This window comes from Oncorhynchus mykiss, chromosome 18 (genome assembly GCF_013265735.2).
Source record: "Oncorhynchus mykiss isolate Arlee chromosome 18, USDA_OmykA_1.1, whole genome shotgun sequence".
NCBI classification, from domain to species: domain Eukaryota; kingdom Metazoa; phylum Chordata; class Actinopteri; order Salmoniformes; family Salmonidae; genus Oncorhynchus; species Oncorhynchus mykiss.
Window position 1 is genome coordinate 55,171,988 of NC_048582.1, and position 13,218 is coordinate 55,185,205.

Consider the following 13,218-nt stretch of genomic DNA (forward strand, 5'->3'; position numbering starts at 1 on the left):
TTGTTTTTGAGAGAAAAGCACATTTTTTGTCCATTAAAATAACATCAAATTGATCAGAAATACAGTGTAGACATTGTTAATGTTGTAAATGACTATTGCAGCTGGAAACAGTCGTTTTTTTATGGAATATCTACATAGGCCCATTATCAGCAACCATCACTCCTGTGTTCTAATGGCACATTGTGTTAGCTAATCCAAGTTTATCATTTGAAAAGGCTAATTGATCATCAGAAAACCATTTTGCAATTACGTTAGCACAGCTGAAAACTGTTGGACTGACTAAAGAAGCAATAAAACGGGCCTTCTTTAGACTAGTTGAGTGTCTGGAGCATCAGCATTTGTGGGTTCGATTACAAGCTCCAGAAACAAATAACTTTCTTCTGAAACTCATCAGGCTATTCTTGTTCTGAGACATGAAGGCTATGTGGGAAATTGCCAAGAAACTGAAGATATTGTATAACGCTGTGTACTACTCCCTTCACAGAACAGTGCAAACTGTCTCTAACCGGAATAGAAAGAGGAGTGGGAGGCCCAGTGCACAACTGAGCAAGAGGACAAGTACATTAGTGTGTCTAGTTTGAGAAACAGACGCCTCACAAGTCCTCAACTGGCAGCTTCATTAAATAGTACCCGCAAAACACCAGTCTCAACATCAACAGTGAAGAGGGGACTCCAGGATGCTGGCCTTCTAGGCAGAGTTGCAAAGAAAAGGCCGTATCTCAGACTGGCCAATAAAAATAAAATATTAAGGTGGGCAAAAGAACAGAGGCACTGGACAGAGGAACTCTGCCTAGAAGGCCAGCACCCCGCAGTCGCCTCTTCATTGTTGCAATTGAGACTGGTGCGAATGTGCATGTGCTAATTGAATCTCCGTTTACGGTGGCATACGTCTCCAAATACTAATTAAAAAGTATGGATTTCCCCCAAAAAAGAAAGTCATGCAACAACAGTCTACAAACTTAGGTAGGCCTACACGGTAGTTGTTTAAGAATGTACATGTTTTAAGTATAGACAGCATAGCCAGTCGAAAGAGTTGGAGGTTCATTTCAAAAACTCTAGATGGCGCTCAACTCCGTGGAGTTACAAGCAGGCCGACATCTTTTAATGAATTGAACAATGTCCTGTTCAATGTGATGTTAGTTTCTCATAAGAATCCACATAATAAAGGGACAGTTCAATCAACCACTAGGGGGTGTGTATGTCACACTATGAGAAAGTAAAATGGACCAAAAGAGAGGATATTTAAATTATTACACATAGAGTTACTATTTATTACATGTTCTCTATTCATAGCATGACGGTATATTTTTAATGGATGAGGTCAGTAAGCTATATGGGTACACATGTCTGTGTCAGATCCTTTTATATAGCCAATCACACAAAACAAGCGTTTTATCTCATCCCTTTAATGTTTGTTATATTATAACATGGGTGGACGTAGAATACAGACTTGTATCACTGGTGACCTGGCTGGGGTTCGGTCATCCAACTAGGTAGACCAAAATGACTCACCACCTCGTGAGTCGTATTGCTCATCACTTCGTGGTTGGTGATGATGAAAGGATAAACAATCCATCCACTTACAAATTTAAGCCGACTGTCTACTGCCCAACCTGAAATAAACATTATAACCTCTCGAGGACTCCAATGTAATACATGCAAAAATAGCAAATGTTATACGTTATTGTTGTTCTAAGTTATTTCAAAATCACCCCCCGGTAGAGCTCAGCTGTCATCACTGGTCTTCTTGCGTGGCAGTGACGCTAACGAGACTACCACCTTGAAAGTCCTCCCAACAGTTCTGAGAGAACGCCACTTTTGAAGAGGAACAAGAAAGAGATCTGACAGCAGTTACTGCTCTCCATCCACATTCTCCGGTGTAGTCACGGGATTTCAATGTTCAACCTGCTCTTTGTAAGTAAAAACATATTTTATAACGACTTGTTCGTATCGTTATACATTATGTCAAAAACATTTCTGGACAGTTCGCGGGTCAATCTTCTTGGGAAGACAGTAGCTAGCATTAGCCTGCTAACACGGGGATATGGCAGCCATTGGCTCAGCTCCTAACTAGCTAAATAACATTCGGCGAAACTGCCGAGTTGGAGAACGACATCTACGAATAATGTTGGCAAAATACCAAGGTCTGTCAAGTTAAACAAATAATGTATAGAGAACATGTTACTAACCTCGTTAGCCAGCCAGCTGTCCGTTTCCTGTGTACAACTAGGTAAAGTAAGGGAGCAAGCAAGCTAACCACGCCAACGAACGAGCAATACAGTATATTATGTTACTATAACGCAGTACTGTAATGTTATTTCATCTAGCTAAGCCAAGTTAGTCATTGATAAAAAGGTGTTGTTTATACTCTTGATAGCTTTATGTTCGCGTTTGTTTACGTTAAACGTTAGTTACACTAACAATAGCTAACACATTTTTCTCCAATCTAGCCAGCTAATATTTACTCGTTTGACCCACAATACAGCCCAGTGTGAACCATTTTATTTTCTGAACTGCCTTGCTTGCAGCCGGCTAGTTAAAGTTAGCATAACGTTAGCAGGGTCGATGCATATAACGTTAGCATGATGGAGAACGGGGCTAGTTAACGTTGGCTAAGGTTACACACAGCGGCCTATTTTACAAGACATGTGGATCCGTTTCTTGTGTCAATGTGTCTTTTGTCTTCGATATGAATTAGCCGACCAAGAAAGCTTGTTAGCCAACACAATTTACATGCTTGCTAATTGCTAGCCCGCTGCATTGTAATTTGAACCTGGCTTCTTCCTGCACTTGTTCCTTTTCTCATGAATCTAACTAAGGTTAGCCTGGCTACGCAGTGTTGTACTGTAAACGTTGGTGTCTGGATTGGATGTCCAGCGTTTGGTCCGGTCCAACCGTTAACTACAGACGTTGATGTAACAAGATAACGTTACCCAAATGGACATGTCTCCTGTTGCCAAGGCCTCACACACCCAGCCGAGCGAACGGCATCAATGTCATGTGGAATCGAGATTGGATGCGAACGTAAACTGTAAAAGCTGTCGAATTTGATAACCAGGGTGGCTAAATCGAGTAACTGATGCCTTTTGAGGCATGGTTATATTGGTCCAGGGTGCACGCATCACATTGGTCTTGAGTGCACGGTTCTTGCTAGCTAGTTTCCACTCACGCCAAAGCAATTTATGTGATACTCTTTGGTTTCTGAAACACTCAATCAACAAGTCAGAGACTAGTGAATTTGAGGAAATGCATTTAGGGAGGAAGTTGACTTGAACATATATGACTATCTAGCATCACATCAGCCATTCATGCCCCAGTCTCTTCTTTGTCAAGGTGTTTTGGTCGGTCTATTTGACGAGTGACTGACTACTACTAGCTACCATTTCTTGTGGGGTGGAAATGGGTTTTGTCTAGAAGGGATACATACATACTTTATAAAAGTTTACTTTTGGTAGCAGGTTTATGAAAACTTAAGCAGGAGATAATGAAAATTAGGGTAATCTTAGGAAAAGGGTTAGGGTTAGCAAAAAAAACATGACATTAATTTGACAAAAGCTGTATCCAAGCTATACATGACCTTGGAAAGGTGAATGGCCCATGGCAGCTAACTCACACTCACTCAATGTGGGCGGATCAGTCAAAGAGTAACTAGCGTAACAGGTAAGCTTACTCATTCCTGCTTATGAGTCATAACAAGGTGACCTATTTAGCCATGAACTTGTCAAGTGTAAAGTAACCATATGTATAGATCTCTCTGAGATATCACTGGGTACAAGACCTGCTTCGTTTTTTTACTGAACATTGCTTTGACTAATTTTCAAAATAGGCCTTAGAATCAAATATATCAGAAACAATATCAATTCACTGACTGTTTCCTGTAGGTCATTGTTAGCTTCTTTATTCCTTCAAGCATGTTTCGTGTTGAAAGTAGATCACTGTTAACACTGATCTGCTTTATAATAAAGTTAATTGAGGTTTGAGCTTGGAGCCAGGTGCCTGCTCTGGAAATAACCCTGCTTAGCCAGCCCACATGTTTACAGCCTGAAGCCAAGGATGACTCCTAGCCTTTGACAGCCAGGCAGGGAGGCCCTCATTCACCAGATTCCATGCTGGTATCACAGCCAACTCCCTGCGTCTGTAATATGTCCCCTGCTGTATATGCTTTGGATAGAGGTTGGCCTCGGTGCGTCCATGCAAAGAGACTGTGGTCTCAGCATGACTTCCCGCTCAAATAAAGGTTAAATAAAAAATCCCAAATCAAAGGCATCCTGGCCTATTCCCTACATTGTAAAAACATTTTGACACCCTTTTGAGAGCCACCGGTCTAGGATCATCTCACTTGCCCAAAATCTTTGTTTACACAAGCTGTGACTGAATTGTCTGTTTTAAACACAGATAGTCAAGTCTTCTCAATGCTGGATGGTACTAGACATTGCTGTCGTTCATGGTCATTTTGTGTACATTACTATTTGACCGTACAGTTGTAGCCAGAATTGCATCTTTTATTGTCAAAGTGAGTGTGTCTTTTGTATGGGAAAATCGGTTGGGTGGCATATGTGACACATTTGGCACTTCACTAGATGGTGTGACATTTCACACTCAGAAGATGGGTCCTCTATATTATCTGCATAAAGAAAGACGAGAGCGTGACAACAGGGGAAGTCGTCAGCCTTGGTTACCGTAACTGAGAAACCTGAGACTAGTACAGTAACATGAGGCTAGGCAAGGGTCACTGGGGGGGGGGGGGGGGGCAGGAGCTGTCTGTGTAGCTGGCATCAGGCCCGGTTTGACCACTGGGTTCCTGTGTCTGTTGAAAGGTGTGGTTGATGAGCTTGTAATGTGTTCTAGTCTAACTGGTGTAAAATATTATTTACATGTCTTCATACCCCTGGGGCTCTGACTGGAGTGATGGAGAGAGATCACTAACCTCTGGTTTGGTGTGTGTTGGGGGGTGGAGAGGATGCTGTGCACTCACTGCCCCTTGAAAGCCATTGCTCTCTCCCCTATGACATCCTAATAATAACTATTAATTAGATATATTAGCAATATCTACATATCTGACCCTGTATCAGTAGTTACTGTTTCCCTACACCCCTTTGACACTGGGTATTATTCCTCTGTTATTGGCACTGTTTGTTGTTTATGGCCCCGGTTATGAAGGGCATGGAGGGCTAGCCAGCACTGACACCTCTTCTGGATGCTGCTCCTACCTGCTTGTATAGGAATACAGGATCTTCTATTGTGATAGTGTTTACAGCAACCATCTCCCCAGTTAGACAGAATCTGGTTAAAAAAAAACATCATACCACTCAATAGGTAGTGTATTGTGTGCTGTCTGGCGATGGTGTTGACACATTTTGTGGACACTGGTCTAGAACCTGTGGTGATAAAATGCAGTGACTGTTTTAGAACAAGCCGGGTTGCTTAGACGTGGCTTTCGCTTCTATTCTCTTGTATTCAACCAGCTTATTAAAAAGCATGAGTTGTGTGGTAGCCTCTGGCTACAGACCATGTGCACTGACTCACTGAGGAGCAGACCTGGAGCCGTAGTAGTAGGATGATGAAAGTAATCTCCAGAAAACTGATCTAAGGTCCGTTTCTTCCTTTTTACCACCTTAAAAAACCATGTTGGGGTCTGTGGAAGCTATGCTGATCCTAGATCTTTTAAGTAAGCCTTGTCTACCCACAATGAGCTTCTTTCTCTTCTCTATCCTTGCACCTTCTGGCGCTACGCCTCCTGCTTGTCACGTGTAAATGTTTCAAAGGATCACTGCTGCTCCTCTGTGATCTCTTCTTGAGGGACAGGAGCTGGCCCTGTTGGAACTCCTTTCTGTCACCTCCCTGGAGATACCCGCCTGTCGTTATGGCAACAGGTATTCCTTATTCTGTCTGTCTGGAGTCTTCGGTCCTCAGGTTGGGATTGCATGGGCTAGGCCAACCGCTAATGCTTTTGCCTGGCCATGGATGAATGACTTGATTAGAGAGTTAGCTCAAGGCTGCTTTCTCAAGGTGATTGGTCTTATAGGATTTTCATGCGTAATATACAGTACCAGTCAAAAGTTTGGGGACACCTACTCATTCAAGTTTTTTTTTTTTTTTTTTGTAGAATAATAGTGAAGACATCAAAACTATGAAATAACACATGCAATCATGTATTATACAAAAGTGTTAACTTCTCTGGGATATGTGGGACGGTAGCGTCCCACCTCGCCAACAGCCAGTGTAATTGCAGGGCGCCATATTCAAAACAACAGATCTCATAATTAAAATCCCTCTAACATACAAGTATTATACACTATTTTAAAGAAACTTCACAGTGTCTGATTTCTAAAAGCTTTACAGCGAAAGCACAGCACAGTTTTTTTTAACCTTTATTTTACTAGGCAAGTTAAGAACAAATTCTTATTTTCAATGACGGCCTAAGAACAGTGGGTTAACTGCCTGGTCACAGGCAGGACGAGAGATTTTTACCTCGTCAGCTTGGGGATTTGAACTTGCAACCTTTCGGTTACTAGTCCAACGCTCGAACCACTAGGCTACCCTGCCGCCTCTATGTTAGGTCAGCGCCAGCCACAGAAAAACATACAGCCATTTTCCGAAGGAGCGGTATCACAAAAGACAGAAATAGTGTCTCAAACAAACATCCGGTGAAAGTGCAGAGAGCCACATCAAATTACAGAAATACTCATCATAAACATTGATGAAAGATACAAGTGTTAAACACACAATTAACGATAAACTTCTCCTTAATGCAGCCGCTGTGTCAGATTTCAAAAAAAGATTTACGGTAAAAGCACACCATGCAATTATGTTAGGTCAGCGCCTAGCCACAGATAAACATACAGCCATTTTCCAACCAAAAGAGGTGTCACAAAAATATTCACTTACCTTTGATCTTCATTGCAATGCACTCCCAAGAATCCCAGTTCCACAATAAATGTTGTTTTGTTCAATAAAGTCCATAATTTATGTCCAAATACCTCCTTTTTTGTTCGCTTTTAGTTCACAAATCCAAATTCACAAGGCGCAGGCACTTAGTTCAGACAAGTCAAAACAGTTCCATTACAGTTTGTAGAAACATGTCAAACGATGTATATAATCATCGTTTGTAAATCTTCAATCTTTAAAATTCCAACCGGACAATTCCTTTGTCTTTAAAAATGAAAAGGAACGGAGCTCGCTCTCACGGCCGCGACTTAGCTCATGGCATTCTGCCAGACCCCTGGTTCAAACAACTCTTATTTGCTCCCCCTTCATAGTAGAAGCCTGAAACAAGGTTCTAAAGACTGTTGACATCTAGTGGAAGCCGTAGGAAGTACAATATGACCCCATAGACACTGTATATTGGATAGGCAATCAATTAAAAAACTACAAACCTCAGATTTCCCACTTCCTGGTTGGATTTTTTTCTCAGGTTTTTGCCTGCCATATGAGTTCTGTTATACTCACAGACATCATTCAAACAGTTCTAGAAACGTCAGTGTTTTCTATCCAAATATACAAATTATATGCATATTCTAGCTTTTGGGCTTGATTAGTATGGAAATTTACTCTGGGCACCTTATTCATCCAAACTACTCTACTGCCCCCCAGTCCCAAAGAAGTTAAACTAATCTAAATATATTTTAAAGTAGGCACCCTTTGCCTTGATGACAGCTTTGCACACTCTTGGCATTCTCTCAACCAGCTTCACCTGGAATGCTTTTTCAAAAGTATTGAAGGAGTTCCCACATATGCTGAGCACATGTTGGCTGATTTTCCTTGACTGCAGTCCAACACAAATAATCACAATTGGGTTGAGGTGGGGTGATTGTGGAGGCCAGGTCATCTGATGCAGCTCTCCATCACTCTCCTTGGACAAATAACCCTTACACAGCCTAGAAGTGTGTTGTGTCATTGTCCTGTTGATAAACAAATGATAGTCCCACTAAGCACAACCCAGATGGGATGGCGTATCACTGCAGAATGCTGTGGTAGCCATGCTGGTTAAGTGTGCCTTGAATTCTGAATAAATCGCAGTGTCACCAGCAAAGCACCACCACCTCTATGCTTCACCTTGGGAACCACACATGCGAAGATCATCCGTGCACCTACTCTGTGTCTCACAAAGACATAGAGGTTGGAACCAAAAATCTCAAATTTGGGCTCATTAGACCAAAGGGCAGATTTCCACCAGTCTAATCATGTCCATTGCTCGTGTTTCTTGGCCCAAGCAAGTCTCTTCTTATTGGCGTTCTTTAGTTGTGGTTTCTTTGCAGCAATTCAACCATGAAGGCCTGATTTCACGCAGTCTCCTCTCAACCGTTGATGTTGAGATGTGTCTGTTACTTGAACTCTGTGAAGCATTTATTTGGGCTGCAATTTCTGAGGCTGGTAACTCTAATGAACTTATCCTCTGCAGCAGAGTTAACTCTGGGTCTTCCATTCCTGTGGCGGTCCTCATGAGAGCTAGTTTAATCATATCACTTGATTGGTTTTTGCACCTGCACTTGAAGCAACTGGCAAAGTTCTTGAAATGTTCTGGATTGACTGACCTTCATGTCTTAAAATAATGGACTCTCATTTCTTTATTTAAGCTGTTCTTGCCATAAATCAAATGATAATGACTTTGTCTTTTACCTAATAGGGCTACCTTCTGTATACCAACCCTACCTTGTCACAACACAACTGATTGGCTCAAACGCATTAAATTCCACAAATTAACTTTAAACAAGGCACACCTGTTAATTGAAATGCATTCCAGGTGACTACCTCATGAAACTGGTTGAGAGAATGCCAAGAGTGTGCAAAGCTGTCATCAAGCAAATTGTTGCTTCTTTGAAGAATCTCAAATATAAACTATTTTGATTTAACACTTTGGGTTACTCTATGATTCTATGTGTTATTTCATACTTTTGATGTCTTCACTATTAAACTACAATGTAGAACTTAGTACAAATAAAGAAACCCTGAAATGAGTAGGCGTGTCAACCTTTGACTGGTACTGTAGTTATGGTGAATCTTGGTGGTGGGAACCTAATTTAGGGTTGTCACAATACCAGTATTGTGATACTCTGTGGTGTCGTGGCAAGGAAACAAAACATGTAGCACATTCATTTCTTGAGAAAAACAGTCCTGACCCTAGTTCGATTCCAGGCTGCATCATAACCGGCCATGATCGGGAGTCCCATAGGGCGGAGCACAATTGGCCCAGCGTCATCTGAGTTTGACCGGGGTAGGCCGTCATTGTAAATAAGAATTTGTTCTTAACTGACTTGCCTAGTTAAAAAAACAAAACTCCACAGGTTTGTCTTGGCAACGATTTTGCACATGTGCCCATGAATATGTTCCTAGAGGAATAGCTTTGTTTATTTTATGTCTCCCTCCATGTTAATATTAAATCCTTTGGTCTAATGTGGTTATGACAATTTGTTCCAATGTTGATTTTCCACTGAGACTTACCCCCACCAGTCGGCTTCTAATGTTATTGTGCTTCCATCAGGAGTTTGACACTGAAGACTTGTGGTGAGCAGAATCAACAGTATGTTCATCAATCAGATTTTTCAATGCCGATACTGATTTTATTGGAGGACCGAAAAAGCCGATACTAATTAATCGGCCGATTTTAAGACAAAAAAAATAGAATAAAAAAATTAAATAATAATAAAAAAATAAATAATAATAATGACAATTACAACTACTGAATGAACACTTATTTTAACTTATTATATAATAAATCAATAAAATCAATTTACCCTCAAGTAAATAATGAAACATGTTCAATTCGGTTTAAATAATGCAAAAACAAAGTGTTGGAGAAGAAAGTAAAAGTGCAATATGTGCCATGTAAGAAAGCTAATGTTTCAGTTCCTTGCTCAGAACATGAGAACATATGAAATCTGGTGGTTCCTTTTAACATGAGTCTTCAATATTCCCAGGTAAGAAGTTTTAGGTTGTAGTTATTATAGGACTATTTCCCTCTATACCATTTGTATTTCATATACCTTTTGACTATTTGATGTTCTAATAGGTACTTTAGTATTGCCAGCCTAATCCCGGGAGTTGATAGGCTTGAAGTCATAAACAGCGCAATGCTTGAAGCTGCTGGCAAACGCAATAAAGTGCTGTTTGAATGAATCATTATGAGCCTGCTGCTGCCTACCACCGCTCAGTCAGACTGCTCTATCAAATCATAGACTTAATTATAGTATAATAACACACAGAAATATGAGCATTAGGTCATTAATATGGTCGAATCCGGAAACTATCATCTCGAAAACAAAACGTTTATTCTTTCAGTGAAATATGGAACCGTTCCGTATTTTATCTAACGGGTGACATCCATAAGTCTAAATATTCATGTTACATTGCACAACCTTCAATGTTATGTCATAGTTACGTAAAATTCTGGCAAATTAGTTCGCAACAAGCCAGGCGGCCCAAACTGTTGGATATACCATGACTCTGCCTGCAACGAATGAATGCAAGAGAAGTGACACAATTTTCCTAGTTTAATATTGCCTGCTAACCTGGATTTATTTTAACTAAATATATAGGTTTAAAAATATACTTCTGTGTATTGATTTTAAGAAAAGGCATCTAACCTGGAGCCAAGGCAAGGCCCTAGGAACTTTTCAGCTGGGAACTTTGGAGACTCATGTTAAAAGGAACCACCAGCTTTCATATTTTCTCATGTTCTGAGCAAGAAACTGAAACGTTAGCTTTTTTTACATGGCACATATTTATATATATTTGTGGTACAGGATGATTCTTTTATATTTATATATATATACATATATATATATACATACATACATACATACATGCATACATACAGTGCCTTGCGAAAGTATTCGGCCCCCTTGAACTCGGCGACCTTTTGCCACATTTCAGGCTTCAAACATAAAGATATAAAACTGTATTTTTTTGTGAAGAATCAACAACAAGTGGGAGCAATCATGAAGTGGAACGACATTTATTGGATATTTCAAACTTTTTTAACAAATCAAAAACTGAAAAATTGGGCGTGCAAAAATATTCAGCCCCTTTACTTTCAGTGCAGCAAACTCTCTCCAGAAGTTCAGTGAGGATCTCTGAATGATCCAATGTTGACCTAAATGACTAATGATGATAAATACAATCCACCTGTGTGTAATCAAGTCTCCGTATAAATGCACCTGCACTGTGATAGTCTCAGAGGTCCGTTAAAAGCGCAGAGAGCATCATGAAGAACAAGGAACACACCAGGCAGTTCCGAGATACTGTTGTGAAGAAGTTTAAAGCTGGATTTGGATACAAAAAAATTTCCCAAGCTTTAAACATCCCAAGGAGCACTGTGCAAGCAATAATATTGAAATGGAAGGAGTATCAGACCACTGCAAATCTACCAAGACCTGGCCGTCCCTCAACTTTCAGCTCATACAAGGAAAAGACTGATCAGAGATGCAGCCAAGAGGACCATGATCACTCTGGATGAACTGCAGAGATCTACAGCTGAGGTGGGAGACTCTGTCCATAGGACAACAATCAGTCGTATATTGCACAAATCTGGCCTTTATGGAAGAGTGGCAAGAAGAAAGCCATTTCTTAAAGATATCAATAAAAAGTGTCTTTTAAAGTTTGCCACAAGCCACCTGGGAGACAAACCAAACATGTGGAAGAAGGTGCTCTGGTCAGATGAAACCAAAATTGAACTTTTTGGCAACAATGCAAAACGTTATGTTTGGCGTAAAAGCAACACAGCTGAACACACCATCCCCACTGTCAAACATGGTGGTGGCAGCATCGTGGTTTGGGCCTGCTTTTCTTCAGCAGGGACAGGGAAGATGGTTAAAATTGATGGGGAGATGGATGGAGCCAAATACAGGACCATTCTGGAAGAGAACCTGATGGAGTCTGCAAAAGACCTGAGACTGGGACGGAGATTTGTCTTCCAACAAGACAATGATCCAAAATATAAAGCAAAATCTACAATGGAATGGTTCAAAAATTAACATATCCAGGTGTTAGAATGGCCAAGTCAAAGTCCAGACCTGAATCCAATCGAGAATCTGTGGAAAGAACTGAAAACTGCTGTTCACAAATGCTCTCCATCCAACCTCACTGAGCTCGAGCTGTTTTGCAAGGAGGAATGGGAAAAAATGTCAGTCTCTCGATGTGCAAAACTGATAGACATACCCCAAGCGACTTACAGCTGTAATCGCAGCAAAAGGTGGCGCTACAAAGTATTAACTTAAGGGGGCTGAATAATTTTGCACGCCCAATTTTTCAGTTTTTGATTTGTTAAAAAAGTTTGAAATATCCAATAAATGTCGTTCCACTTCATGATTGTCCCACTTGTTGTTGATTTTTCACAAAAAAATACAGTTTTATATCTTTGTTTGAAGCCTGAAATGTGGCAAAAGGTCGCAAAGTTCAAGGGGGCCGAATACTTTCGCAAGGCACTGTGTGTGTGTATATATACATACACACACATATACAGTATATATATATATTTATATATATAAAAAAAATTGGCCGATTAATCGGCAACAGCTTTTTTTGGTCCTCCAATATTCGTTATCGGTGTTGAAAAATCAGTCGGTCGACCTTTAATCTTGCTTTTGTAAACGCAGATCCAAAATGCTTCTACTCTGCATCAGACAAATTGTGTACTTCAGTTGAGCTTTTCCACTCGGATGTGAAGTCATACCAATCCTATTAAAGGCCCAACACCCTCTTTCAGCCTGTGTAGGACAGGGCAGTGTACCTGGGCTGTAATTTCTGAGGCTGGTCACTCTAATGAACTTTTCCTTTGCAGCAGAGGTAACTCTGGGTCCCTCCATTCCCGTGGCAGTCCAAATGTTATTTGTGTTGGGTGATCTACCTTCCCCTCCACCTTTGTCTGGCCAAGGCTTGTTAGGTGGCTTGGCCTAGGATGCTGGCCACTTTGACAACTGTGTTACCTTTTCACTCCCCCTTTCAGTCACTGGGTGGGTGGGGTGGTTTTCACTCCCCCTTTCAGTCACTGGGGGGGTGGGGTGGTTTCTACTCCCCCCTTCAGTCACTGGGTGGGGTGGTTTCTACTCCCCCCTTCAGTCACTGGTGGGGTGGTTTCTACTCCCTCCTTCAGTCACTGGGGGCGTGGGTTGGTTTTTACTCCCCCAGCGAGTGGGTTACTGAAGAACCCGGACTGAAACTCTGGTGTTTCTGCTCAGGATGGAACACGTCAACAGTAACTTGGTGTTCCATTTAAAAATG

General features: G+C 41.0%; 1 protein-coding gene across 2 annotated transcripts in view; it reads left to right on the forward strand.

Annotated features, from left to right (window-relative positions):
* Nucleotides 1-1,718: 1,718 nt before the first annotated feature.
* The window catches only part of LOC110496554 (protein tyrosine phosphatase type IVA 2), a 39,462-nt gene continuing 27,962 nt past the window's right edge, over nucleotides 1,719-13,218 (forward strand). Inside the window, exon 1 of one of the 2 annotated variants that reach the window (XM_036953304.1) lies at nucleotides 1,719-1,914. The gene's annotated coding sequence lies outside the window, so the exon portion shown is untranslated. Of the gene's footprint in view, nucleotides 1,915-2,125; nucleotides 2,145-13,218 lie in introns of those variants that run through there. The other variant, XM_036953305.1, reaches the window with a different exon arrangement.